At 45.9% G+C, this 27,127-nt stretch overlaps 1 pseudogene; it reads left to right on the top strand.

Annotated features, from left to right (window-relative positions):
- Window positions 1-584: 584 nt before the first annotated feature.
- The window catches only part of LOC120990948, a 103,296-nt pseudogene continuing 76,753 nt past the window's right edge, over window positions 585-27,127 (top strand).

Genomic DNA, 27,127 nt, shown 5'->3' with positions numbered 1-27,127 from the left:
TGCTGTCTACCGTGTCATTGGTGGCTATCAGGATGGATGCTAGATTAACATCCTTCCCTTCTAAAATGTCTTTTTTGATGTGGCAGAGAATGAAATGTGAGGGAGCAATCTCGGGAGCGTACCTGGGGGAACGGGCCCTGGGGTGGAGGATACAGGCAAGGCTAGAGTGGACCGGTCAGGTGGCAGCCCTTGGTAGGACTCGACAGCCAGGAGTCTGGTCTGGACGTCCGAAACCGAGGAGGCGATGGAGTTCATCATAGCATGTAGCTGTGTCAGGGACACCTGAAGGGTGGACATGGAGACTTGCTCCAAGTCCGGGGCTGCTGGTTCAGCCATCAGTAGTCTATACAGCTCTGCTTTATGGGCGGAGGCAGGGTATTGGATCCCTCTCCGGTTAAGCTCCGCAATCAACTTCGGAATTGTCCAACTCCTTAAAGATGAGGAGCTGGGCCGATCGGATGCGGGTGTTTCCGGTACCGACAGGGCTTCTTCGATGTTGGAAATATGCGTGCACCCTAAACGTAAGAGGCAACAGAAACAGGAAACGTACATCAATGCGCAGTCGGTGGCAGACACGGCGTGACATGTACGTAAGCCCGAAGCGTGACTGGCAGCAGATGATCAATGAAAACGTAAGCCTGAAGCGTAACAGGCAACATATGATAAATTAAAAACGTAAGCCTGAAACGTAACAGGCAACAGATAATGAAAATAACACGTAAGCCTGAAGCGTAACAGGCAACATATGATAAATTGAAAACGTAAGCCTGAAACGTAACAGGCAACAGATAATAAAAATAAAACGTAAGCCTGAAGCGTAACAGGCAACAGATGATACATTGGCAATAGATGACAGATTGAACATGCGCTTGAACGTGACAGGCAACCGATGATACACTGAAAAAACGTGAGCCTGAACCGTGGCAGGCACCCGACATGGTGAGATGTGAACGTAAGCCTGGAGCGCAACAGGTGGCAAATGGCAATAATACGTGAGTCTGAAACGTGACAGGCCAATGATTGAAGAAGGAGCGGACGCCTGGACAGAACAGGCCGTGGGATGCAAGAGGCGTAAGCCTGGCCATAACCGCCAATTGATACATAGGCCTGACACGTAACAGCAACAGCATGTCATTGACAGACATGACAGTGAAGCAAACATGGTGACATGAACAAGAAGTAACCTGAGACGTGACTGGAGACAACCCGGTGACTACGAAGTGACCCTGACGCGGGTGACAAAAAGGAATAAGTTGCATTGCAGCGTGGACTGAGAGACGGCGAATGTGTGGTAAGAAAATGAAGCAGTTACTGGAAATGTCCGTGGATGTAGTGAAGTGGAAAAGCGATGGTCGGCTCAAACGGGACAAATGAGAGCAACCTGGCTGACGAGCGCAGCTAGAGTGGCGCAGCACCCGGGGTCTGCAAAATAATTGGTAACGTGAGGGGGAGAATATGCAGACCCGAACGCGCCAATGCGTCCCAACCGTGACCTAGGGATCCACCAAAATTTTATTTTTTTATTTTTTTATGAGATTTCGATGCTGCTGTTTTAACTGTGTGGAGAGAAGAATAGGCTTTGGATGTGACTGGATTGAGAAGGACTAAAATGCCAGCACCTATCTGTTTGAACCATGAGTGGGGCTTTTACATGACCTCTGTAAGAATGCATGGATCCCTAGTTGAAGGTTAATACTTTAATATGTGTGTGAACACTAGTGTTGAACGTGAGCTAGAGGTGGCCATCCACACCAGGCCAGATGGTTCCCCTGCGGTGAAGGTGCGGCACCCCCGCCCCCCCTGGCACCGGCTCCGGACGGACCCCCTCCCCTTGACAGGGTCGGAAAAGGGGGAGAACCGGAACGAGGTAGGAGCCGCCAGGGGCAGCTTGTCACGCGACACAGGCCGGGACGCCGACTCCGTTGCCGCGGCAACCGAGATGCTGCGCCGCAAACCTGCTTGGCGTCCCACGTGACCTCCTCTGCCGGCGCCGGAAGCGGAGACAGCACTGGCCGCATAGCCGGGAGTAGAAGGTGGGTGAGGGAACACCGGGCAGTGGTGGAGGAGCACGCGGAGGGGGGGAACGAGACCGAGGTAACTTACCCTGACAGCCGGATGGACAGGCGAGCATCGGGGGGAGCCGTGGAGACTACTTACCTGACGAGCAGTGCAGCAGCAGGGGGCGTGACGCTAAGGCCGGGAACAGCACCGGAAATGCACGCAAATGTGGAGAGGGCGTGCCTCCTTTTATGCGAGCCTGCGCCCCTCCCACAACTGCAGGCTGACATGTCAGCCTTAAACTACTTGCGATTTCAAAATCGGCGCTAATGATGCACATATTGCGCCAAAATATTCGCAACTTCACATTTTAACAGGTCTGACTACTTATTAGTGATTGGTGCACTAAGTACTGTTGTGAACTTGTGACATCACAGCACTATGTATGTATGTAGCAAGCATGCATACATATATACATACATACAGCACTACGTATGTAGCATGTATGCATGGACAGCAGAACTATATCACTATCTAACCTACACTGACTATCTCCCACTATTTGCAATTAATATTCGCTATTCGAATATTCGCGCCCGACCCTAATCCTGAGGATAGGTCATCAATAGTAAAAGCCCAGACAACCCCTTTAACAGTAATTCATTTTAAAATTAATTTGACTGTATGATATAGTTAATGGAAATGACCACAATGCATCTTCTATTATGAGTAGACTGGAAATATTGCATCATTTGTAGCACTTGCTTTAACACATTGTAACAATCATTGCATTATGCTAATTGCTTGAAAGTGAGACTGCAAATTACAAATTCACGCACATTCATCAATACTGTGTCAGTGGTCAGATTTTTTTTTTATTATGCTAATTGTATCCCTTGCCCTTTCTATATTTTTCGAGTGGCTAAAACACTATGCTTGGTCCCCCGGACATTGTTGAGGTGTAACCACGTGATGCTGCTCTCCTAAAGGCATAGTAAACCCAGAGTGTTCAGGGTCTGAAGTAAACCAGTGTGCTTCTTTACTGAGGAACTCAAGTGCAAAACAATACAGACAAGGAACTAAGCTGGCTTCTCCATCTCTCCTCCCTGGCAGAAGAAGGTTTAGTGCTGAGGAAGTTGCCTGAGTTAGCCTTCCCTTTCTCTCTCTCATAAGGCTGGTACCCTGACCAAAGGGCTCGTGGCTCAGGGTCTGTGACTCAGTTGTCTGGCTGGCTCCCTGCTGAAAGGACTGGTGACACAGGGTCTGTGACAAAGTATCCCCTTCTCAGCATCTCCTTCTAGTTACTGTTATTTCGTCTGGCATAGTCTCACCTACTAAATACCGGTCCTTATCTGCAGACTCTATGGATTTATTTTCCTTTGGAATACACCACGTCTTACCATCCTTTCCGGAGAGCAGCAACACATGTTGACACCTCTGTGGTGTCCGGGGACATAGCATAGCGGTGGGGCCACCCGAAACCTGACCACTGCAATTTGGCGTCACAAACAGGATATACTATAATAAACATGCAAAATGAAGATTAACAATATAAATCAGTATAAGTACATACAACAACATAAATCACAGTGCAAGTTAACCCTTTAAAGTGCACATATTTCAGTCAATATGGTTAATGCACCTGACTATTTAAGTATAACTCCAACAGCTCATTCTGATCTAGATCCCACTTGCCTCAGATCATCAAGCCAAAAACAAATAGGTACATTTTCAGCAGTCATCAAAAACAACCACAGTAATGGCAGGCAAAAAATGTCTGTCGAGAATATGTATCTAAAGTTAGGATCTTGAAACTTTAAACACTAGATATAACACCTTCGAGTATTGCCTTATTGTAAAATAGGCTTTTTTATCTTAACTTTTTCTAGGTGTTATTTTTTTCATTTTACGATGTTTTTTTTTTTTATACTATGACACACAATGCCACTGTCTTTTTTCCCTATTGATAATGTTCATTTTGAGATCAAAGTTGGTAACAAAAATAAACATGAGTAATAAAAATAAAATGCTACTTGCATAAAGCACATTCTTTGAGCGACATTCTTTTTGGCAATATGTTTCTGATGCAGTCTCTTAATTATTCATTGTTAGGACATGACTCAGAAATAGAATGCATTTGGTCTGCGATCAATCCTTAGTATTGACTGTTTGCTTATCCAAAAGCTTTCGACTTGAAAATATAAGATATGACAGATCTCAGCTGCTAAAGAGCGTACTTCCTATGACTGAAACAACAGCACTTGAATTTAACATCAATAATGTGTAGGAAAGATAAATCTGACATTGGTGCAATGATGTTTTTCCACGTATGTGCTCTGTCTCAAAAGGCTTATAAATATCTGAAATACTTGTGCCACAGAATTAGAAATCCACAATGTCAAAGGAGAAGTTTGCTGGTACTTTGCAAAAGAAGAAATCTGCAAGACATCTTTTTAATCCTGTGATCACACCAGAGAATATCCCACAGTTTACTATTCCTTCTCTTTCTATTCTTGACAGCAATCGAATCTTTCTAGCCAAGAAGTCCTTTGCATGGAGGTCTCATCAGGTGGCACAGCCAAGATGACAGATTTTTGAACCAGACATCTAGAAGAATGTGCTCAGATCCTGTTTGCAAAAAAAAACATGGGTTGCCCTCAGTCAGTTTCAATGATCTTCCAGATCCTGTCTACAGGGCAGCAATGTCCCTACCACATCTCGCAAAGATCTATACTTGTTATGGGTTTTTAACTCTTGGGGAAAGGCCACATATTGCAAGAAATGAATCTTTTTTCTTTCAGATAAAAACATCTGTAGGAATCAAACCAACAGGGCTATTTCACAGCCTTCAGAATTCTTTGATTTCAGAGATTGCAGGAAAAAATGATTATATGCAACTCATTCATAAGGCTGAGAACATTAGGCATGCTGAGGAATGTCCATCTAATACAGAGGAAACATCAACTGGAACTTCTATTCAGAAACCCGATTCTCGAAAACTAATTTTGTCAAGAAGAAGCTCCATACCAGTTATCAAAACTAGAAACAGCCATCAGGTGAACAAAAGTCAGAGGAGCAATTCATTGCCAAAGATCAGAGCCAGAAGATCATCTAAAAATCTTTTCCAATCGGTCCTCAAAAAACATCCTAACAACCTAGAACAGTTCGATTTTTCAAATGCTGAATTGATAGAAAATGAGATAATGTAATCTTTGTCTACATAATCTCAATTGGGTAATCTTGTGATAATTAACATATGCTTAACATAGAATGACTGCTTTGCATTGGGTATCTATGTATGGTTATGCATGCTAATGAAAACCCTGGTCAGTAAATGTTTGTTTTTGCCAGAAATACAGCTTGATTTAGGCAGTACTGTCAGACATTATGGGGGACATTTATCAAACTGTTGTAAGGTATATCTGTAAAGAATAAATCAAGGCAACTGGATTTACTGTAGATTTCTTGAAAACGTTTCACTCGTTCTTCCAACGAGCTTTCTCAATTCTGAGTGACTGTACAAGAATTACCTCGGAATAAATATGTAACTGAATCAACATCTGTTGCCTTGATTTATTCTTTACAGATATACCATGACCTGGATAAATGAGAACCTTCACAGACATGTTGTAAGGTAGAACTGGCTTATTTGCCCATAACAAAGGTGGAATCTGATTGGTTGCTATGGGCAACTAAGCCAGTTCTACTTTACACCAGTTTGATAAATCACCCCCTATACCTTCATTCAGTATATTTTAAATGCAATTTTAGAGTACCAAGATCAGAAGTTTAACTTGTTTTGTATCAATAATCGCATTATGAATGTCGATACAGTTATACATTTTAACAGTTAAATATCAAAGCTCTTAAACTTACTCATATATGGTTTTTACAAGTATTTTTCTTTCTGTTGCAGCACTTTGTGGTATTAGTAACCACATTAAAAGAAAACATGCATGGTTTGTTATGGAAATTACAAAAAACTGTATGACACTCTCAGCACAGTCCTGCTGTACTTTTCAGATTGTTTCTAGCAGCGTATTACTGAGATCACCTTCATACACATTCTACTGTTTAGTTCACTAAATATTTCCTAAAGTCTGCAATTACAAAGGGAGTTGAAAGTTCTGTAAAATAAAGTAAATTAAATACAAAAAGCTTTGTATTCTTATGTAGTTATAATATACGTATTTTCTTGTATTTTTTTTAAAGATCTGATTAGTCCATTACCATTATGTAGACAGTGGCGGATCCAGAGCCTGGTCTCGGGAGGGGCACTTTCCCGGGCAATAGGAGATTATGGGGCCCCTGTGTACCCGCCCACCCTCAAGCCACACCCACACACAGCCCCTCCCATATATCGTACCCATACCTCTTACATCCAGTGACGTCTCCTTTGATGTAGATGTTCTCTTTCTTCATCTTCTCCATTCAGACCAGACCACCATGATGATTTCTTTCAGCCATCTCTCATCTCTGCAAAGTTTGACAGACAGACATCTTAGTTTCCTACTTTTCCTCCCACCTTCTCAACACCCCATTATGCACCCCCAATACTGAGACGCTGTGCCCCCCAAAACTATACTGTAGAAGCAGATAAACCACCTGAAAATACTAGTTACGCACAAATAGCGCCCCCTTCAATAATTATTGGAACACAATGGCCTAAAAAATAACTGCACCCAGCAAATAGTGCCCCTGACACAAATAGTGTAACCATAATGTCCCCCAAAAATAACTGTTCTAAGCTGATACTGTGCCAGGGCGCCCCCACAGTAATAGTGCTCCCAAAAATCCCAACAATAGTAATAATTCTGTGCCAGAGTGCACTTAGTAGTAATAGTGCTCCTACAGTGCCCCATCAGTAATTGTGTCCCAGAAGTAATAATGCTCCCATAGTTCCCCAGTTGTAATAAAGCCCCCTTATAATGTGCACCAGTACAAAAATTACTGTTTTGTGGCAGTAAAAAAAACACACGCTCCTCTTAGTGCTCCCAGTAGAGTCAATGTCTCCAGAGTGCCCTCATGTGATCCAATGACCCGTACTGTGTGCCACTACAAAAAAACACTTAGTGCCCCCAGTTGAGCTAAGGTGCCCATAGTGCCCCTATAATTTGCACCAGTATACTGAATTGGTAGAAATATACTCCTATATAGTGCTCCCAGAAGATGCCCCCATAGTGCTCCTCCCCGTCCTATATAGTGCCCCCCAGAAGATGCCCCCATAGTGCTCCTCCCCATTCTATATAGTGCCCCCAGAAGATGCCCCACATAGTGCTCCTCCTCGTCCCCATAGTGCCCTTTATAATGTGGCAGTACAAAATACCCCTATAGACTGCCCCACATAGATGCCCCCATAATTCTTCTCTCCCCCCTTCCCCATAGTGGCACCAAAATGGGTGCTAATATTAAATGTCCCTATATAATGCCCCATAGTGCTCTTTTCCCTGCTTCTCTATAGTGCCCCCCATAATTTGCCAGTATATAGGGCCCCCATTAGGTGCCCCCATAGTGCTCCCCCCATAATGTGCCAGTATATAGGGCCCCCATTAGATGCCCCCATAGTGCTCCTTCCCCCCCTTCTCCATAGTGCTTCCCCCATAATGTGCCAGTATATAGGGCCCCACCCCCCTTCTGGCCATACTGTGCTAAAAATAATTAAAACAATAAACACTTATACTTACCTCCATGACACTGCGATGCGATGCAGGCCTCTTCAGGCTTGTGTCCCGCTCTGCACCGGCCTCTGATAGGCTGCAGGCCTAGTGCCTGTAGCCTATCAGAGGGAGCGGGCAAGGGAGACGCCTCTCCCCTGCTCCTCCGCACCATTCATCTGTATAGCTGTCCTGAGGACGGCGATACAGATGAATATGGAGATGAGCGTTTCCACAATGTAAGCGCTTATCTCTCCCTGCCGCTGCCACCGCATCCGGGCCTGGAATGTTAAGTCTGCCCCTGCCTCTCACTACATTCTTGGGGGGGGGGGGCAATTGCCCCGTTGCCCCCCCCCCCCAATCCGCCAATGCATGTACAGTACATCAATATAAAATCATTGAGAGGTTAGTCATACCAAGATAAGCGAAAATGAAGATTTAAGAAAAATTAGAAGATAACTAAAGGGCCCTTTACACAGGACAAAACTCTGCCAGATAATTGCTAATGAGCGTTAATTGGACGTGCAGGCGCTTGCCAGGATGGAACGGTTCCTACGCGACAAACACCTGCAAAATTGGCCAGTGTAAAGGGACCATAACCTGTTAAGGACCTCTGTCGTATATGTACAGAGGAAGTCCGGTCCCTAAAAATAGCAGAGACCCGCAGCACATGGCCATAAGGCTAATCACATACATTTTACTCTTCAGATTTACTCTTCAGTCTGGAAGCAAAAGTCGTGCGCTTACGCTCCGGGAACAGTGTACCAATACAGGCCATTACGTGGCAGCATTGTATTGTTATATTTCAAATGAAGTGTTCAAACACAATGGGCAATCTAATGATTGCAAGTTATTGTCACCCAAGGTGACTTAAAAAAAAATAAAAAATTCAAATCACCCCCTTTTGCTAAAAAGAAAAATACTTAGCCCAAAAAATATATAAACATCATGGGCATCGCCGTGTGCGAAAATATTAAAATATTAATGGCATACGGCAAATGGCATAATGTGGGGGGGGGGGGGGGGGGGGGGCGCGGTCCGCCCCAGGTGATAGCAGGCCCAGGAGCAATGAGCGCTTCCATCAATACAGATGGAAGCGCTCATTGATGAAGCGCTGACACCCACATACTGCGGCGGGGCAGGGAGCGGAGCGCATAGTTCCCTGCCCCGCCGCTGATCACCACCATAGGCTTCAGTAGCCTATGCGGTAGTGAAATCCCGGCACACGCATGTGTCGGGACTCAGCAGCACAGTGCCAGGGTTCTGTGAGCAAGCGCAGGTAAGTGTAACAGCATACAAGGGAGTACTCCAAACTTCCAAACGGAACCTCACGAATAGCTGCTAGCAGACGAATAGGAAACGCACCCAAGCGGCTTACACTCCTGGCAATCAGTCTCCAACAGCATACAGTGAATCCCCCCAAGAACGAGACGAGGCTTCGTGTTGAGGGTCAAGCAGTGGACAACCAGAGCTGTGTGTTTAATTGTTCTTATATAACATTGTTACACACTAGTACCACCCACAGGGTTTTGTAAAAACAACCAATAAACACGTACAATACAGTAAAACACTCCCACACAAAATCCTCCCCTCTGCCTGTGATACAATTACCTTACACAATGGGTTGATGTAATTATCACAGGCAGGAGAATACACAATGTCTTCTGTCCTGGAGACAACCGAGGAGTAATTCAATTAGCTCTCAGGACAAAAGGGAAATCGCCAATACACATGTGGAGACAATAGGACAGACATCACTACTCAAATATACAATGTCACAACCATTACAGTAAACATAGACATTTAACATATCCCCAGATGGCTTGGATCTGAGCGCTCAATATATCCAAACAGCGCTCAGATGCCACAAACACAGTCAAATCGCCATGGGGTTTAAGTTTAGCATGGGCTGATGAGTAGTGATGAGCGGCAGGTGCCATATTCGATTTCGACGAAATTCGCGAATATTCGATAGAATATCCGTTTCATATTCGTCAAAATCGAATATTCGTCATTATTCTAGTTATCGCAATTATTATGCGATTTAAATAATCGCGTATTGCGATTTTAACTTAAAGGGAGTCTGTCACCACATTTGAGCCTATTAGACAGATCCAATAGCGTTAATAGTGCCACCCAGAAGTTTAAAACGGTACCTTTGTTGCATATACCGGAGTCTTGTTTGAGCCAAAAATGAACTTTGTAGGTTCTGTAAATGCGCCCTCTTAAGTGCCCAGGGCGGCGTCTCAATCTTCCGAGCCCAAGACCGGACCTCCCCAACGGCTCATAACCCCGCCCTCCGTGTGCCTCTGCCCGCCCGTTTACACTCCTCCTCTCTCCTGCGGCGCAGTGGAAAAGGAGAGAGGAGGAGTGTAAACGGGCGGGCAGAGGCACAAGGAGGGCGGGGTTATGAGCCGTTGGGGAGGTCCGGTCTTGGGCTCGGAAGATTGAGACGCCGCCCTTGGCACTTGAGAGGGCGCAGTTACAGAACCTACAAAGTTCATTTTTGGCTCAAACAAGACTCCGGTATATGCAACAAAGGTACCGTTTTAAACTTCTGGGTGGCACTATTAACGCTATTGGATCTGTCTAATAGGCTCAAATGTGGTGACAGACTCCCTTTAAGGATACTTTCCTATTGGTTTGATATCTACAGGGTGGGCCATTTATATGGATACACCTTAATAAAATGGGAATGGTTGGTGATATTAACTTCCTGTTTGTGGCACATTAGTATATGTGAGGGGGGAAACTTTTCAAGATGGGTGGTGACCATGGTGGCCATTTTGAAGTTGGCCATTTTGAATCCAACTTTTGTTTTTTCAATATGAAGAGGATCATGTGAAACATCAAACTTATTGGGAATTTCACAAGAAAAACAATGGTGTGCTTGGTTTTAATGTAACTTTATTCTTTCATGAGTTATTTACAAGTTTCTGATCACTTATAAAATGTGTTCAATGTGCTGCCCATTGTGTTGGATTGTCAATGCAACCCTCTTCTCCCACTCTTCACACACTGATAGCAACACCGCAGGAGAAATGCTAGCACATGCTTCCAGTATCCGTAGTTTCAGGTGCTGCACATCTCGTATCTTCATAGCATAGACAATTGCCTTCAGATGACCCCAAAGATAAAAGTCTAAGGGGGTCAGATCGGGAGACCTTGGGGGCCATTCAACTGGCCCACGACGACCAATCCATTTTCCAGGAAACTGTTCATCTAGGAATGCTCGGACCTGACACCCATAATGTGGTGGTGCACCATCTTGCTGGAAAAACTCAGGGAACGTGCCAGCTTCAGTGCATAAAGAGGAAAACACATCATCATGTAGCAATTTCTCATATCCAGTGGCCTTGAGGTTTCCATTGATGAAGAATGGCCCCATCATCTTTGTACCCCATATACCACACCATACCATCAATTTTTTTGTTCCAACAGTCTTGGAGGGATCTATCCAATGTGGGTTAGTGTCAGACCAATAGCGGTGGTTTTGTTTGTTAACTTCACCATTCACATAAAAGTTTGCCTCATCACTGAACAAAATCTTCTGTGTAAACTGAGGGTCCTGTTCCAATTTTTGTTTTGCCCATTCTGCAAATTCAGTGCACCGATCTGGGTCATCCTCGTTGAGATTCTGCAGTAGCTGGAGTTTGTAAGGGTGCCATTTGTGAGTAGCTAATATCCGCCGAAGGGATGTTCGACTAATGCCGCTCTCCAGTGACATGCGGCGAGTGCTACGCTGTGGGCTCTTGTTGAATGAAGCTAGGACAGCCACTGATGTTTCTTCATTAGAGACAGATTTCATGCGTCCACATTTTGGCAAATCCAACACTGAACCAGTTTCATGAAACTTAGCAAGCAGTTTGCTAACTGTAGCATGGGAGATGGGTGGTCTCGTAGGGTGTCTTGCATTGAAATCTGCTGCAATGACCCGGTTACTGCGTTCACCAGACATCAACACAATTTCTATCCGCTCCTCACGTGTTAACCTCGGCGACATGTCAATGGCTGTAAACAATGAGAAAACAAAAGTTGGAGTCAAAATGGCCGACTTCAAAATGGCCGCCATGGTCACCACCCATCTTGAAAAGTTTCCCCCCTCACATATAGTAATGTGCCACAAACAGGAAGTTAATATCACCAACCATTCCTATTTTATTAAGATGTATCCATATAAATGGCCCACCCTGTAGAATTAGCGAATATGACGAATGTATTCGTCATATTTCTCAAAACGAAGATAACGAAGTATTCTACATCTTCGTTTTAGCTACCTATTTGTCAACTTCGCTAATTCTAGCAATCAAATAGGAAGGTTGACTATAGAGACAGCTGTGTTTAATTCACTATGCGATTATATTAATTTGCTTTTTTTATTTTTTATAAATAGAATCATTATAATAATCAAGCATTTAACTATTCAATTTATTTTTTTTAAAAGCAAAGTAATATAATCGCATAGCGAATTAAACTTAGCTGTCTCTATAGTCAACTTTCCTATTTGATTGCTAGAATTAGCGAAGTTGACGAATATGGAGCTAAAACGAAGATGGAGAATACTTTGTTATCTTCGTTTTGAGGAATATGACGAATACATTTGTCATATTCGCTAATTCTACCAAGCTAACCATAGTAAACCAGGTCCAAGTTGAAATAGCAATTCGATTAATTCAAGTTATAATAGTCGAATTTCGATTTCAACTTAGAACTGCTATTTTCCATATTAGGCTAGAATTACCGAATATGGAATATAGCAGTGCTAAGTTGAAATCAAAATTCGATTATTATAACTTGAATTAATCGAATTGCGATTTCAACGTAATTCTCAAATCCGACAGTACATTCTAGTATGGAGACGTTCCCATGGTGATGGGGACGCTCCATGAGCACGGAAGTCATCAGAAGCGGCAACGGGCACTGACTGGAGCAGCCTGGAAGCCAGGAATCCAAAGGACAGGTTAGAACTACTTTTGGGAAGTGGGAAAGAACAAAATATAACAATAAAAAAAAAAACGTTCGAAATATCGAATTTATAGCACTATATTCGAAATATTCTCAAATTATCGAAGTGCCGATATTCGCTAAAAAAATTCGATATTCGAATATTCGCGCTCAACACTACTGATGAGAGGGCCCATAATCCTGGGGCAAGAGGCTGGCAACCAGGCTTCTCCACCACCGAGTGGCGAGGTTGGTTTCGCCACATTTCTCCCCTTTTCCAAACAGATTAACAGGGTATCTGACCTTCTGCCGGTCAGTGCCCTTGTTAGTCCAGCAGCCCACCCACAATATAGAAACAGCAGTACAGCCCACCCACGATAAATGGTTACTACACCTGAGCAAGGGATAAACTTGTCCATGTCAATGTCACAACTAGACAGCTGAGAAGCTCTGACAGGAGCTTTCCAGATCCTCCTCCTTGAGTTTCTTTGTTTTGGTTAAGTTCCTCATCTTGTTAGTCTATCTCAGCTGTCATGCAGTTGGACTGATTGCTTCCCTTTAAGTTCCTCCCCATGATGCATTAGGTTGCGGCTTATACAACTTCCTGGAGTGTGTGTGCATGCTGTTTCTATTCCTCAGTCCTCTGCAAGATAAGTGCTGTTCCTTTATTTGTGATTTTCTGTCTGCTGGATTTTCAGGTGACCCTGACTCCCTCCGTGTCTTGTGTAGGGAGCCGGTGGTCGTGTCCCCTCAATATTGTAGGGTCTTCAGGTATTAGATAGCCGAGGTACGTGGATATGCGCCCATCCACCTTTGGGGTGTTCGCATAGGCTGAGCAATTAGGGAGAGTGGCAGGTCTCATGTAGGGGTCTCCCTTTTGTTCCTTAGTTGTGGATCCAGTGAGTCATTAATTGTATTGCATTGTCTTGTTTCCTGTACACCATCCGTGACATTATAAGCCGCCAAAACCGTCTCAAGCATGGATCCGGTTTCACTTTTGGCTGAGCGCTTCCAGGGTCTTTCATTGGAGGTAGCTGATCTCCGTAAGACTTTTTCTCAGTTTCAAGTGACCGGTTCAGCTTGCGTTTATGGAGTTTGTTCTGAGCCTAAGATCTCGCTCCCGGATACGTTCTCCGGGGGTAGTGAGTATTTTGTGCGTTTTAGAGAGGCTTGCAAACTCCATTTTCGCCTTCTTCCCCATTCCTCTGGTGATGAAGAACGGAGGGTGGGGATCATTATATCTCTGCTCAGGGGTAACGCTCAATCCTGGGCCTTTTCGCTGCCGGAGGGGGCATGGCCCCTCCGTTCAGTGGATGAATTCTTTTTAGCCCTGGGTCAGATATATGATGATCCGGATCGTATTGCTCTGGCTGAGCCTAGACTACGTCTGTTATGCCAGGGTAAACAATCCGCAGAGATATACTGCTCAGAATTTCGGAGATGGGCAGCTGATACTGGTTGGAATGATGCTGCACTCCGAAGTCAATTTTGCCATGGTCTTTCAGAGGGATTGAAAGATGCATTTGCCTTTCATGAGAGACCTACCTCTTTGGATTCTGCTATGTCTCAGGCCGTTCGTATTGACAGGCGTCTTAGAGAGAGAGGAGAGATCTCTCCTTCCTGTCATACTCAGTCCCGGGACAGTGCAGCGGTCTCTTTCTGTGCGCAGGGGTCTCAGTCGCTGTCAGCCCCTTCTGAGCAGGAGCCCATGCAGCTGGGGTTGATTGCCTCTGACAATAGAAGATTCAGCCCGCATGGGAGGGTTTGTTTTTGTTGTGGAGGTATAAATCATTTGGCAAATGTTTGTCCCTCTAGGAGATTCAGGCAGTCTTCTGGGAGTAATAAAGAAACAAAAAGGAAAAAATCTTTTAAAAATGTTCTGTCTGTTACTATTGGCAGGGTTGAGGCGGAAATTTAAGGTTTTCCGTTTGCTTGTAGTTCCCGTTTTGTCCTGCCTGCTAGGGTGGCGCTAGAGAGCAAGAGCATTTTTTGTGAGATTTTTGTGGATAGTGGAGCAGCTGTCAATCTCATTGATAATCAATTTGCAATAACTCATGGTTTCCAGGTATGCACTTTGGGAAATGATATTCCTGTTTTTGCTATTGATTCCGCTCCACTTTCTCAGAAATCATTAAAGGGCATAGTTCACAATATTCGTTTAATTGTGAGTGATGCTCATGTTGAGGATGTGTCATGTTTTGTCCTTAGCGGTTTGCCTACTCCTCTAGTGTTGGGGCTACCCTGGCTCACTAAACATAATCCCACCATTGATTGGCAAGCGAGGCAAATAAATGGTTGGAGTGACTTTTGCAGAGAGAATTGCCTCATGACATCTGTTTCTGAGGTTTCTACTAAGACTGTACCACCTTTCCTCTCTGAATTTTCGGATGTCTTCTCTGAGAGTGGAGTTCAGGATTTGCCCCCGCACAGGGAGTACGATTGCCCTATTAATCTCATCCCAGGCGCCAAACTGCCTAAATCTCGTTTATACAATCTTTCCCAACCTGAGAGGGTCGCTATGCGTGCTTATATCTCTGAGAGTCTGAGAAAAGGACACATACGACCCTCGAAGTCACCTGTTGCCGCTGTTTTTTTCTTTGTTAAGAAAAAAGATGGTTCTTTAAGACCTTGTCTGGATTTCAGGGAGCTGAACAGTATCACTATTCGTGACCCTTATCCGCTTCCTCTGATCCCGGACCTGTTTAACCAGGTTGTTGGGGCTAAAGTCTTTTCCAAATTAGACCTAAGAGGGGCATACAACCTGGTCAGGGTCAGAGAAGGAGACGAATGGAAGACGGCTTTCAATACCCATTTTGAGAATTTGGTTATGCCTTTTGGTTTGATGAATGCCCCAGCCGTTTTTCAGCATTTCGTGAACAGCATTTTTTATCATTTAATGGGAAAAGTTGTATTAGTGTATTTGGATGACATTTTGATTTTTTTCTCCTGATTTCAAGACTCATAAGGAACACTTACGTCAGGTCTTGCTCATCCTGCGGGAGAATAAATTATACGCGAAACTGGAAAAATGTGTGTTTGCGGTTCCAGAAATTCAATTTCTGGGGTTTCTTCTCTCCGCTTCTGGTTTTCGCATGGACCCCGAGAAGGTCCGCGCTGTGCTTGAGTGGGAGCTTCCTGAGAATCTGAAGGCGCTGATGCGTTTTTTGGGCTTTGCCAATTATTACAGGAAATTTATTTTGAATTATTCCTCTGTTGTTAAACCACTCACTGATATGACCAGAAAGGGGGTAGATTTTTCTTCCTGGTCGGTAGAGGCGTGTAAGGCCTTTTCTAATATCAAGGAGAGTTTTGCTTCCGCTCCCATCCTGGTACAACCTGATATTTCGTTACCCTTCATAGTTGAGGTTGATGCTTCTGAGGTAGGGGTGGGTGCGGTCTTGTCTCAGGGTTCCTCTCCTGCCAAATGGCAACCATGTGCCTTTTTCTCGAAGAAACTCTCCTCCGCAGAGAGAAATCATGATGTGGGAGATAGGGAATTGTTGGCCATCAAGTTGGCTTTTGAGGAATGGCGCCATTGGCTAGAGGGAGCCAGACACCCTATTACCGTGTTTACTGACCATAAAAATCTCGCCTACTTGGAGTCAGCCAAGCGTCTGAACCCGAGACAGGCCAGATGGTCTTTGTTCTTTTCAAGGTTTAATTTTGTTGTCACGTTCCGCCCTGGGGTTAAGAATGTGAAGGCAGATGCCTTGTCACGTTGTTTTCCGGGAGGTGGGAATTTTGAAGACCCGGGTCCCATTTTGGCTGAAGGTGTGGTGGTCTCTGCTCTTTTTCCTGAATTGGAGGCAGAGGTGCAGGCAGCCCAGTCAGAGGCTCCTGATCTTTGTCCTCCTGGGAGGTTGTTTGTGCCTCTCGCTTTGAGACACAAGATTTTTAAGGAACACCACGATACGGTCCTTGCTGGGCACCCGGGGGCAAGAGCCACACTGGATCTCATCGCTCGGAGATTCTGGTGGCCTGCGCTTCGTAAGTCGGTTGAGGGTTTTGTGGCAGCTTGCGAGACTTGCGCTCGTGCCAAAGTCCCTCATTCACGGCCATCAGGTCCTCTCCTTCCCTTACCCATTCCTTCCCGTCCTTGGACACATCTGTCCATGGACTTCATAACGGACTTGCCTCGTTCCTCGGGGAAGACTGTGATTCTGGTGGTGGTGGACCGTTTTAGCAAAATGGTGCATTTCATCCCTTTTCCTGGTTTGCCCAATGCTAAGACGCTGGCGCAGGCATTTATTGACCACATTGTCAAATTGCATGGTATTCCTTCAGACATAGTCTCTGATAGGGGCACGCAGTTTGTTTCCAGATTCTGGAAGGCTTTCTGTACTCGCTTGGGGGTTCGGTTGTCATTCTCTTCTGCTTTCCACCCGCAGTCGAATGGCCAGACAGAGCGTGTCAATCAGAATCTGGAGACATATCTGCGCTGTTTTGTGGCGGAGAATCAGGAGGATTGGTGTTCTTTTTTGCCCCTTGCTGAGTTTGCTTTAAATAACCGTCGTCAGGAGTCCTCTGATAAGTCACCATTTTTTGGTGCATATGGGTTTCATCCGCAGTTTGGGACTTTCTCGGGAGAGGGGTCTTCTGGTTTACCTGATGAGGACAGATTCTCCTCGTCTTTGTCATCTATTTGGCAAAAGATTCAGGATAATCTAAAGAGCATGAGTGAGAGATATAAGCGTGTGGCAGATAAGAGACGTGTGCCTGGTCCGGACCTGAATGTTGGTGATCTGGTGTGGTTGTCTACCAAGAATATCAAATTGAAGGTTCCCTCCTGGAAGTTGGGTACTAGGTTTATTGGGCCTTACAAGATCCTGTCTGTCATCAATCCTGTTGCCTACCGTCTTGATCTTCCTCAGACTTGGAAGATCCATAATGTTTTTCATAAGTCCTTATTGAAACCTTATGTTCAACCTATTGTACCCTCGCCTTTGCCTCCTCCTCCGATTATGGTTGATGGAAATCTTGAATTTCAGGTCTCTAGGATTGTGGATTCTCGTCTTGTCCGCGGTTCCCTCCAGTACCTTGTTCATTGGGAGGGTTATGGTCCTGAGGAGAGGATGTGGGTCCCAGTGACGGACATTAAGGCCACTCGTCTCATCAGGGCTTTCCATAGGTCCCATCCTGAGAAGGTGGGCCCTGAGTGTCCGGAGTCCACTCGTAGAGGGAGGGGTACTGTCACAACTAGACAGCTGAGAAGCTCTGACAGGAGCTTTCCAGATCCTCCTCCTTGAGTTTCTTTGTTTTGGTTAAGTTCCTCATCTCGTTAGTCTATCTCAGCTGTCATGCAGTTGGACTGATTGCTTCCCTTTAAGTTCATCCCCATGATGCATTAGGTTGCGGCTTATACAACTTCCTGGAGTGTGTGTGCATGCTGTTTCTATTCCTCAGTCCTCTGCAAGATAAGTGCTGTTCCTTTATTTGTGATTTTCTGTCTGCTGGATTTTCAGGTGACCCTGACTCCCTCCGTGTCTTGTGTAGGGAGCCGGTGGTCGTGTCCCCTCACTATTGTAGGGTCTTCAGGTATTAGATAGCCGAGGTACGTGGATATGCGCCCATCCACCTTTGGGGTGTTCGCATAGGCTGAGCAATTAGGGAGAGTGGCAGGTCTCATGTAGGGGTCTCCCTTTTGTTCCTTAGTTGTGCATCCAGTGAGTCATTAATTGTATTGCATTGTCTTGTTTCCTGTACACCATCCGTGACAGTCAATGTGCTTTACTACGGCTGTGTGGGGGACTGGTAGACTGCCTTGGTGGGTTGCTGAGTGGGCAGAGACCAGCGGTACTTTGCCCTGGTGCCAGCGCTACCACGGAAGAAGCCTGGTTGTAGCCTGGTTGTTGGAGGTGGAGACCGACTGTCTCCCGTTTAGATAAACCACCATGCTGCTAAGGGGGAGACCAACAGTCTCCCCTTTAGCTAAACAGCCTTGTTGCTGGGGGACAGGACCGACTGTCCCTTCCCCCTGTGCTGTGAGTGCAGAGACCACGGTCCCATCTGCACAGTTGTGGGGCTTACTGTCTCCCCCTGGTATGTTAAGCTGCCGCTGGGGAATGGAGACTGAGCTCCCAATTCCCAACAAATCCTTCTGTTGCTGTGGGATGGAGACTGGGCTCCCAATTCCCAATAGATCACATTGCCACTGGGGGACAGGACCGACTGTCTCTGCCCCCTGTAACTCAGCCTGCCGCTGGGGAATGCAGACTGGGCTCCCAATTCCCAATAAATCATATTGCCGCTGGGGGACAGGACCGACTGTCTCTGCCCGCTGTAACTCAGCCTGCCGCTGGGGAATGGAGACTGGGCTCCTAATTCCCAATAAATCACATTGCCGCTGGGGAGAAGGGGTAGCAAGCTCCTCTCCCATACATACTTCCAGCCTCTGGGGAGGGAGACCGACTGTCTCAGCTCCCAATACAGTGTCCTGTTGCTGGGGAAAGGAGACTGGGCTCTCTATTCCCTGTAGGACACTCTGCTGCTGGGGGACAGGATCGACTGTCTCTGCCCCCTGTAACTCAGCCTGCCACTGGGGAATGGAGATTGGGCTCCCAATTCCCTGCAGGAGCGGTGGAGAGACCTCGGTCCCACCTCCACCGGCCACCTGGGGTTCGTCCCAGTAAATCTCCACAATATCTTCCCAGCTGAATGGGTCTGGATCCGGGTCTGTCATCTTGCTGTCTTGCTTAGCCTTCCCAATGGAGTGGAAGAGATCTCGGTAGTCCTGCTCCAGTTCCCACTCCAGGGTTGCTAGGTGAGCCAGGTCTTTTTCTACCTTATGGGGGTCATCCCAATCCTGCCTAGCCTCCCTCTCATAGAAAAGTTCCTGAAGTCTGGACTGTGCAGGGCTCCCGAAGTCAGGCTCTGCAAAGGACTCCCATAACAAGCCAGGACCATCAAACTCCTCTACCTCTGGCTTGTCATGCTCAGCTGTCCAGGGTATATACTGTGTCATATACTACCAGAGCGCCTGGTAGGCATCCTCCAGCCATAGCTCCTGCCATACCCGGTGCTCTAGTTCCTTCACCCATTCCTCCAGGGGCTGCACTCCCAGGAAGGGCATCCGCAGGGCCACTTGCTTCTGCAATCGCTGCTCTTCACTGGGGAGACTCTCGCCTCGCTGGTATTGTACATTATCCAGGGCCTGGTACCATATGCCTTTCCTTAATGCATCCCGGCCATCCAGGTCTTCCTCATTGTATGCCACTGCTGGTTCCATTCTGGTGCTGTCAGGGTCGCTGTACTAGGACATGCGTTGCCCTCAAATTGTAAAGTCCATGGAATGGTGTCTCCTGTAGCTGTCCTTCTGGCTGTGGGAACGATCCTGCCGCTTGCCACCAATTGTTACGGCATACAAGGGAATGCTCCAAACTCCGAACAGAACCTCACGAATAGCTGCTATCAGACGAATAGGAAAACGCACCCAAGCGGCTTACACTCCTAGCAATCAGTCTCTAACAGCATACAGTGAATCCCCCCAAGAACGAGACAAGGCTCCGTGTTGAGGGTCAAGCAGTGGACAGCCAGAGCTGTGTGTTTATTGTTCTTATATAACATTGTTACACACTAGTACCACTGATATAGAAATCTTATTAATTGTAATTTGCTCGCATCAAACTTTGTGCAAGGAAATAGGTAAATCTCTCTTCCCTCAACCACAGTCAGAGACAGACACCGGTGTTACCATCTTGATTGAAAATTCTGAGCAACTCTTCCCGCCCTGCTCAGTCTGTCCACTTTTATTTACCAACAAAAGGTGTAAAAGGGGCTGGCCCAAGACAAGGATACAGGAAGTGATGACATACAGGAAGTGATGACATAGGAAGACAAGACACCATCATTTAGAATAACCTAGCCAGCTAACAAACACATGTATACTATATTCTACCATTACCACTGGAGCGAACCTTATCTAGCCTTGCTCAGTGATCAATGCCAGATAAAGTTACTATGATCCTCATGCATGTTTATTTACAGGACAACGTCATTATCTCCAGCGGCTGATCAGGCGCACTAGAGACAACAAACGCACGTTCCTTTCGTTATATTGTTCTCTTAACAAATGCATCCATGCCAAGCCAATAAATCTGCGTCTTGCGCGGGGGCCCTAGCCAGCGTCCATACATCAGCCAACAAAACACTGCTCTGCTGAACACATCAGTCTCCCCTGGCCCACGGACCAGTGCTTAGCACATGGACCATTCGCCGACGGAGACCTCTGCGCCCAGCAGCTGTGTCTCCACATACACAGGAAGATATCCACTCCAATGGTTTACCCTGACACTGAGAGACATGATGACAATACACAATATATTAGAAACACATCCTAATAAAATTTCCACAACAGTCCCTCCTCTTTGTCATATGCTCCCCAGTGTCCCTCGACGAATCTCGATCTTCTTCTTTGAAAAAAAACTGTTTTGTCTACGAAAAGTCCGGAATCCATAAAATAAAACAGATGATGGAAAACAGAAAGTCAATCTTGACACGTAGCTTAAAACAAATCTTGACTCAGATTTCTCCTTCTTCTTCGGGAGGTGACTCAGGAGGTGGTGTTTCGCGCTGGTCCCGGCTGGTTTGGAATTCTCTGCATCTGGTCCATGGTTTGGTCTTCAGGGCATCTTGTCTGTTCGGGCTTCGGTAACTCAGTCGATTAGACATCAGGAACATCTCACTCCGGCGTATAGAAGGAATGGAAACAAAAAACGTAAGTACATGTCCTATTTCCTTTCGCCCCGATCCAATGGAAAACCAGTGAGCCCCAAGACCTCCCAAAGCTTTAAAAAGGATTCCAACCCTCACTAGTCATAGCTCCGCCTCTGCCCTGGTCCTGTCAGTATGGACCTTACCCTTGTTAATGGTGTCTGCTAGACAGGTATAACCGTCATCTAATTCACAGAAACCCTCCTCTGGACGCTCTACTGATGTTTCTTGGTGATCTCTCTCACTGCCTCAACGGTTTCTTTGAACATCTTATCCACTATGGACGAGAAATTGTTCAATCGCTTCATAAGTCCAACTCCCCATCCTGGCCAGCCACAAAACAAATCCCTTCCAGCTCTCCCTGCCCTTCTTACCTCCTTCCACACCATCAGTTTCTCCCAATCGGCTGCAACGTAAGATGCAGGGAGAAGCTTCACCAGGACACATGAACCTCTGGCATTAGGGGGAATTACCTTATAAGCAGCTAACCCGCATAGGAAATAGTATGGACCCGTCAACTCCACACAAGAACTTCTGACGGTCACGGGCTTCCAGTAATAACTGAATAGACTGAGGGATCGCTCCCTGAGTCTGAATGTTACACCCTTCTTTCCAGCAGATATAATCTGGTCTATTGGTGTCATTAAAGAGATCGGGGGTTTAATTAGTAAGGTTGACCATTATACCTTCCTCACAACTTAAGGATCCCACAAACTTATGCCCTTTACCACATCTACGGGCCGCCTAGCTGCCCGGACACCCATACAGGATTAACAAGCGAGGAGCAGGAGCCAGAGCTATTATTAAACCTATAGCTGATATTACCCTATAGGAATGTAAAACCAGTGCTATCAACAAATGTCTCCTTGTGGAAGTGACAGTTAGGGACTCATTTACCTCGGGTACTGGTTGTTTCAGTAGGCCCGGGTTTAGTGGATCCGGCCTGTTTCAGCAAAGTCAGCCCAGATAGAGCCTCCTCTGCTTCCTGCATCGGATCCCTAAACTCAGTTTACCCCTCAGGCCAGGCGTACATCACTCGGTTCTTCTGGATTAAAACTGGGTTCTGCTTAATTACCATGATTGACTTTTGCAGCCACAATTGCGCTACCTAACTTCCAGAGGGATACTCCAATTAGTTCCCTTGGACCACCTACTCCATTCTTTAAGGGGCTTTGTGGCCTTCACCCCATAACTGTCACAAGCAGACAGCTGAGAAGCTCTGACAGGAGCCGTTCAGATCCTCCCCCTTGAGTTTCTTTGTTTTGGTTTCTGTTCCTCACCTCGTTAGGCTATCTCAGCTGTCATGCAGTCAGACTCATTACCTCCCTTTATATTCTCCCCCATAAGGTAGTTGGGTGTGGCTGATACAACTTCCTGGAATGAGTGTGCATGCTGTCTTCAGCTCCCAGCTCCCAACTACCAGTTCTCAGTTCGTCTGCAGATAAGTGTTGTTTTAGTATTTATGATTTTCTGTTGTCTGGATCCAGGTGACCCTGACTCCCTCCGTGTCTGTGTAGGGAGCCGGTGGTCGTGTCCCCTCACTATTGTAGGGCCTTCAGGTTCAGATAGCCGAGGTACGTGGATATGCGCCCATTCACCTTTAGAGTGGTCGCATAGGCTGAGCAATAAGGGAGAGCGGCAGGTCGATTGCAGGGGTCTCCCTTTTTGTTCCTTAGTTGTGGATCCAGTGAGTCATCGTATGTTATTTGTATCATCTTGTTTCCTTACCCTTCATAGTTGAGGTTGATGCTTCTGAGGTAGGGGTGGGGGCGGTCTTGTCTCAGGGTTCCTCTCCTGCCAAATGGCAACCGTGTGCCTTTTTCTCAAAGAAGCTCTCCTCCGCAGAGAGAAATTATGATGTGGGAGATAAGGAATTGTTGGCCATCAAGTTGGCTTTTGAGGAATGGCGCCATTGGCTAGAGGGAGCCAGACACCCTATTACCGTGTTTACTGACCATAAAAATCTCGCCTACTTGGAGTCAGCCAAGCGTCTGAACCCGAGACAGGCCAGATGGTCTTTGTTCTTTTCAAGGTTTAATTTTGTTGTTACGTTCCGCCCCGGGGTTAAGAATGTGAAGGCAGATGCCCTGTCACGTTGTTTCCCGGGAGGTGGGAATTTTGAAGACCCGGGTCCCATTTTAGCTGAAGGTGTGGTGGTCTCTGCTCTTTTTCCTGAATTGGAGGCAGAGGTGCAGGCAGCCCAGTCAGAAGCTCCTGATCTTTGTCCTCCTGGGAGGTTGTTTGTGCCTCTCGCTTTGAGACACAAGATTTTTAAAGAACACCATGATACGGTCCTTGCTGGGCACCCGGGGACAAGAGCCACACTGGATCTCATTGCTCGGAGATTCTGGTGGCCTGCGCTTCGTAAGTCGGTTGAGGGTTTTGTGGCAGCTTGCGAGACTTGCGCTCGTGCCAAGGTCCCTCACTCACGGCCATCAGGTCCTCTCCTTCCTTTGCCCATTCCTTCCCGTCCTTGGACACATCTGTCCATGGACTTCATAACGGACTTGCCTCGTTCCTCGGGGAAGTCTGTGATTCTGGTGGTGGTGGACCGTTTTAGCAAAATGGTGCACTTTATCCCTTTTCCCGGTTTGCCCAATGCTAAGACGCTGGCGCAGGCATTTGTTGACCACATTGTCAAATTGCATGGGATTCCTTGTGACATAGTCTCTGATAGGGGCACGCAGTTTGTTTCCAGATTCTGGAAGGCTTTCTGTTCTCGCTTGGCGGTTCGCTTGTCATTCTCTTCTGCTTTCCATCCGCAGTCGAATGGCCAGACAGAGCGTGTCAATCAGAATCTGGAGACATATCTCCGCTGTTTTGTGGCGGAGAATCAGGAGGATTGGTGTTCGTTTTTGTCCCTTGCTGAGTTTGCTTTAAATAACCGTCGTCAGGAGTCCTCTGATAAGTCACCATTTTTTGGTGCATATGGGTTTCATCCGCAGTTTGGGACTTTCTCTGGAGAGGGCTCTTCTGGTTTGCCTGATGAGGACAGATTCTCCTCGTCTTTGTCATCTATTTGGCAAAATATTCAGGATAATCTAAAGAATATGAGTGAGAGATATAAGCGTGTGGCGGATAAGAGACGTATGCCTGGTCCGGACCTGAATGTTGGTGATTTGGTGTGGCTGTCTACCAAGAATATCAAATTGAAGGTTCCCTCCTGGAAGTTGGGTCCTAGGTTTATTGGGCCTTACAAGATCCTGTCTGTCATCAATCCTGTTGCCTACCGTCTTGATCTTCCTCAGACTTGGAAGATCCATAATGTTTTCCATAAGTCCTTATTGAAACCTTATGTTCAACCTATTGTACCCTCACCTTTGCCTCCTCCTCCGATTATGGTTGATGGGAATCTTGAATTTCAGGTTTCTAGGATTGTGGATTCTCGTCTTGTCCGCGGTTCCCTCCAGTACCTCGTTCATTGGGAGGGTTATGGTCCTGAGGAGAGGATGTGGCTCCCAGTGACGGACATTAAGGCCTCTCGCCTCATCAGGGCTTTCCATAGGTCCCATCCTGAGAAGGTGGGCCCTGAGTGTCCGGAGTCCACTCCTAGAGGGAGGGGTACTGTCACAAGCAGACAGCTGAGAAGCTCTGACAGGAGCCGTTCAGATCCTCCCCCTTGAGTTTCTTTGTTTTGGTTTCTGTTCCTCACCTCGTTAGGCTATCTCAGCTGTCATGCAGTCAGACTCATTACCTCCCTTTATATTCTCCCCCATAAGGTAGTTGGGTGTGGCTGATACAACTTCCTGGAATGAGTGTGCATGCTGTCTTCAGCTCCCAGCTCCCAACTACCAGTTCTCAGTTCGTCTGCAGATAAGTGTTGTTTTAGTATTTATGATTTTCTGTTGTCTGGATCCAGGTGACCCTGACTCCCTCCGTGTCTGTGTAGGGAGCCGGTGGTCGTGTCCCCTCACTATTGTAGGGCCTTCAGGTTCAGATAGCCGAGGTACGTGGATATGCGCCCATTCACCTTTAGAGTGGTCGCATAGGCTGAGCAATAAGGGAGAGCGGCAGGTCGATTGCAGGGGTCTCCCTTTTTGTTCCTTAGTTGTGGATCCAGTGAGTCATCGTATGTTATTTGTATCATCTTGTTTCCTGTACACCATCCGTGACAATAACTAGATCTCATGTACTGAGCAGCCGTCTGACCCCACGAGGGGAACTATGTTTTACCCCCCGAAAATGGATCTGCCACAACCCATCCTTGGTTAACCAAGCCTTACCAGTGTTGCCTGCGTCCAGGGACACGCTTTTGACCGTACATGGAGGGTACCGCCCGGCTCATTCTTATGGTATGTCTGCCCGACCCTAACTTTTACACAGCCTATGTCGGACAGCTAGACATCTCTTGCACTGAGGGCGGCCTATTGCTACTCTCAATGCTATTTCCACTCCCACAGGGCATTTAAGCCAGAGCTCCTTTTGCTGGATTCCCAGTATGCTTCCTAAAGGGCTATACACACAGCTGAGCTGCCTGTGTTTGGCCAGCAACGAGTAGCCAATAAATGAGACCCGCTTTTCTCCAGCTCAATGTGGCTCCTCCAGTCAATCTCCTGCTGACAAAGTCAAAATAAATACGGGGTTAACCTCTAGTTGTTAAAGAGTCCTGGAGTGTAGAACCGTCACTTGGAAAAGAGTAATAGAAGGAAAAAAGCATGCTAAGATTGAATATAGAACTGCAAAAACTGAAAAAAAAACTTGATTACATCAATAAAAACCTAAAAAATAAAAATGGATTAAAAAGGAAAAAATTTATAATAGACTAGAAATAAAAATGGGTTGGTAAATAAGTAAAAACGGAAAGAAACTTCAATAAAAACCTAAAAAAATAAAAATGGATTAGTAAAAGAAGAAAAATGTAAACAGGAGAGAAAAACAAACAACATAGAGAACTTCAGTTACAGACAGTCTTGTTATATACATTGAGATTCAGTAAAAAGTTAATTTTAACTTTAAAACCCAAAACTCAAATACAAAACTAAAACCTTAGGAACACATACAATTGTATAGGACTGAATTAACAAATCAATGTCTTGGAGGATTCACCTGAAACTGTAAACATTGACAGGGGAATTTCTACCCACCCAGTCATTGAAATGTTAATTTTCCCAGCCCCAAACAGCTTCAGATTCATTTTACCAGAGAAGCAGGATTTAAAATTTCAAGGTCCCAAAACCGTTTTTTCCTAGGGGAAGGGATTCTATTCAAATTAGGTCTTAAGAGTTAAAATGGTTGACAAAGACCTTAATGTACCCTTCTTTGGCACACAAAAATTAGAAACTCCACTGAATTCCAAGAACTGATCTCTTTCCTCTCTGAGCTTCACATTTTCACATTTTAACCGTTCATATTGTGATTTAAAATCCGCTTCATTGATCAAAGACCTTGGCTGTCCCTGGGTTTTCTGCCTTTGCAAAGAGCCATGTCTGGGACCATTACACCACCTTGCTGAATAAACCACTACACTTCTAGGTGTGGTTCTGGGGTACTTAACATACCTGTGTCTGTTGCCATTAGCAACGTTACAATATCGTGCAATGTGCCTGTATTCCCTGCAGGCAAAACAACTTATAGCTTGCCTCCTTGCACAATACCTTGTCAGGGCACATGGCGATTTGACTTGGCGCACAACATTAACCATCCTAGCATGACTAGATCCCACACTACTATCTGTATTGAGTCCACTTACCACGGACTCATCTGAGGAATCTTCTGGCCTTGTGTTAATACTTCCAACTCCAGGGTCAGACACATTGTCCATCTCCATTCCTGAGTCGGTTCCACTATCTGAACCACAGCCCTCAGACTTATCCATGCTTACA

This window comes from Bufo bufo, chromosome 2 (assembly GCF_905171765.1).
Source record: "Bufo bufo chromosome 2, aBufBuf1.1, whole genome shotgun sequence".
NCBI lineage: Eukaryota > Metazoa > Chordata > Amphibia > Anura > Bufonidae > Bufo > Bufo bufo.
Note: the sequence above shows the minus strand (reverse complement) of the source record. Positions and strands in the feature narration are given on the sequence as shown.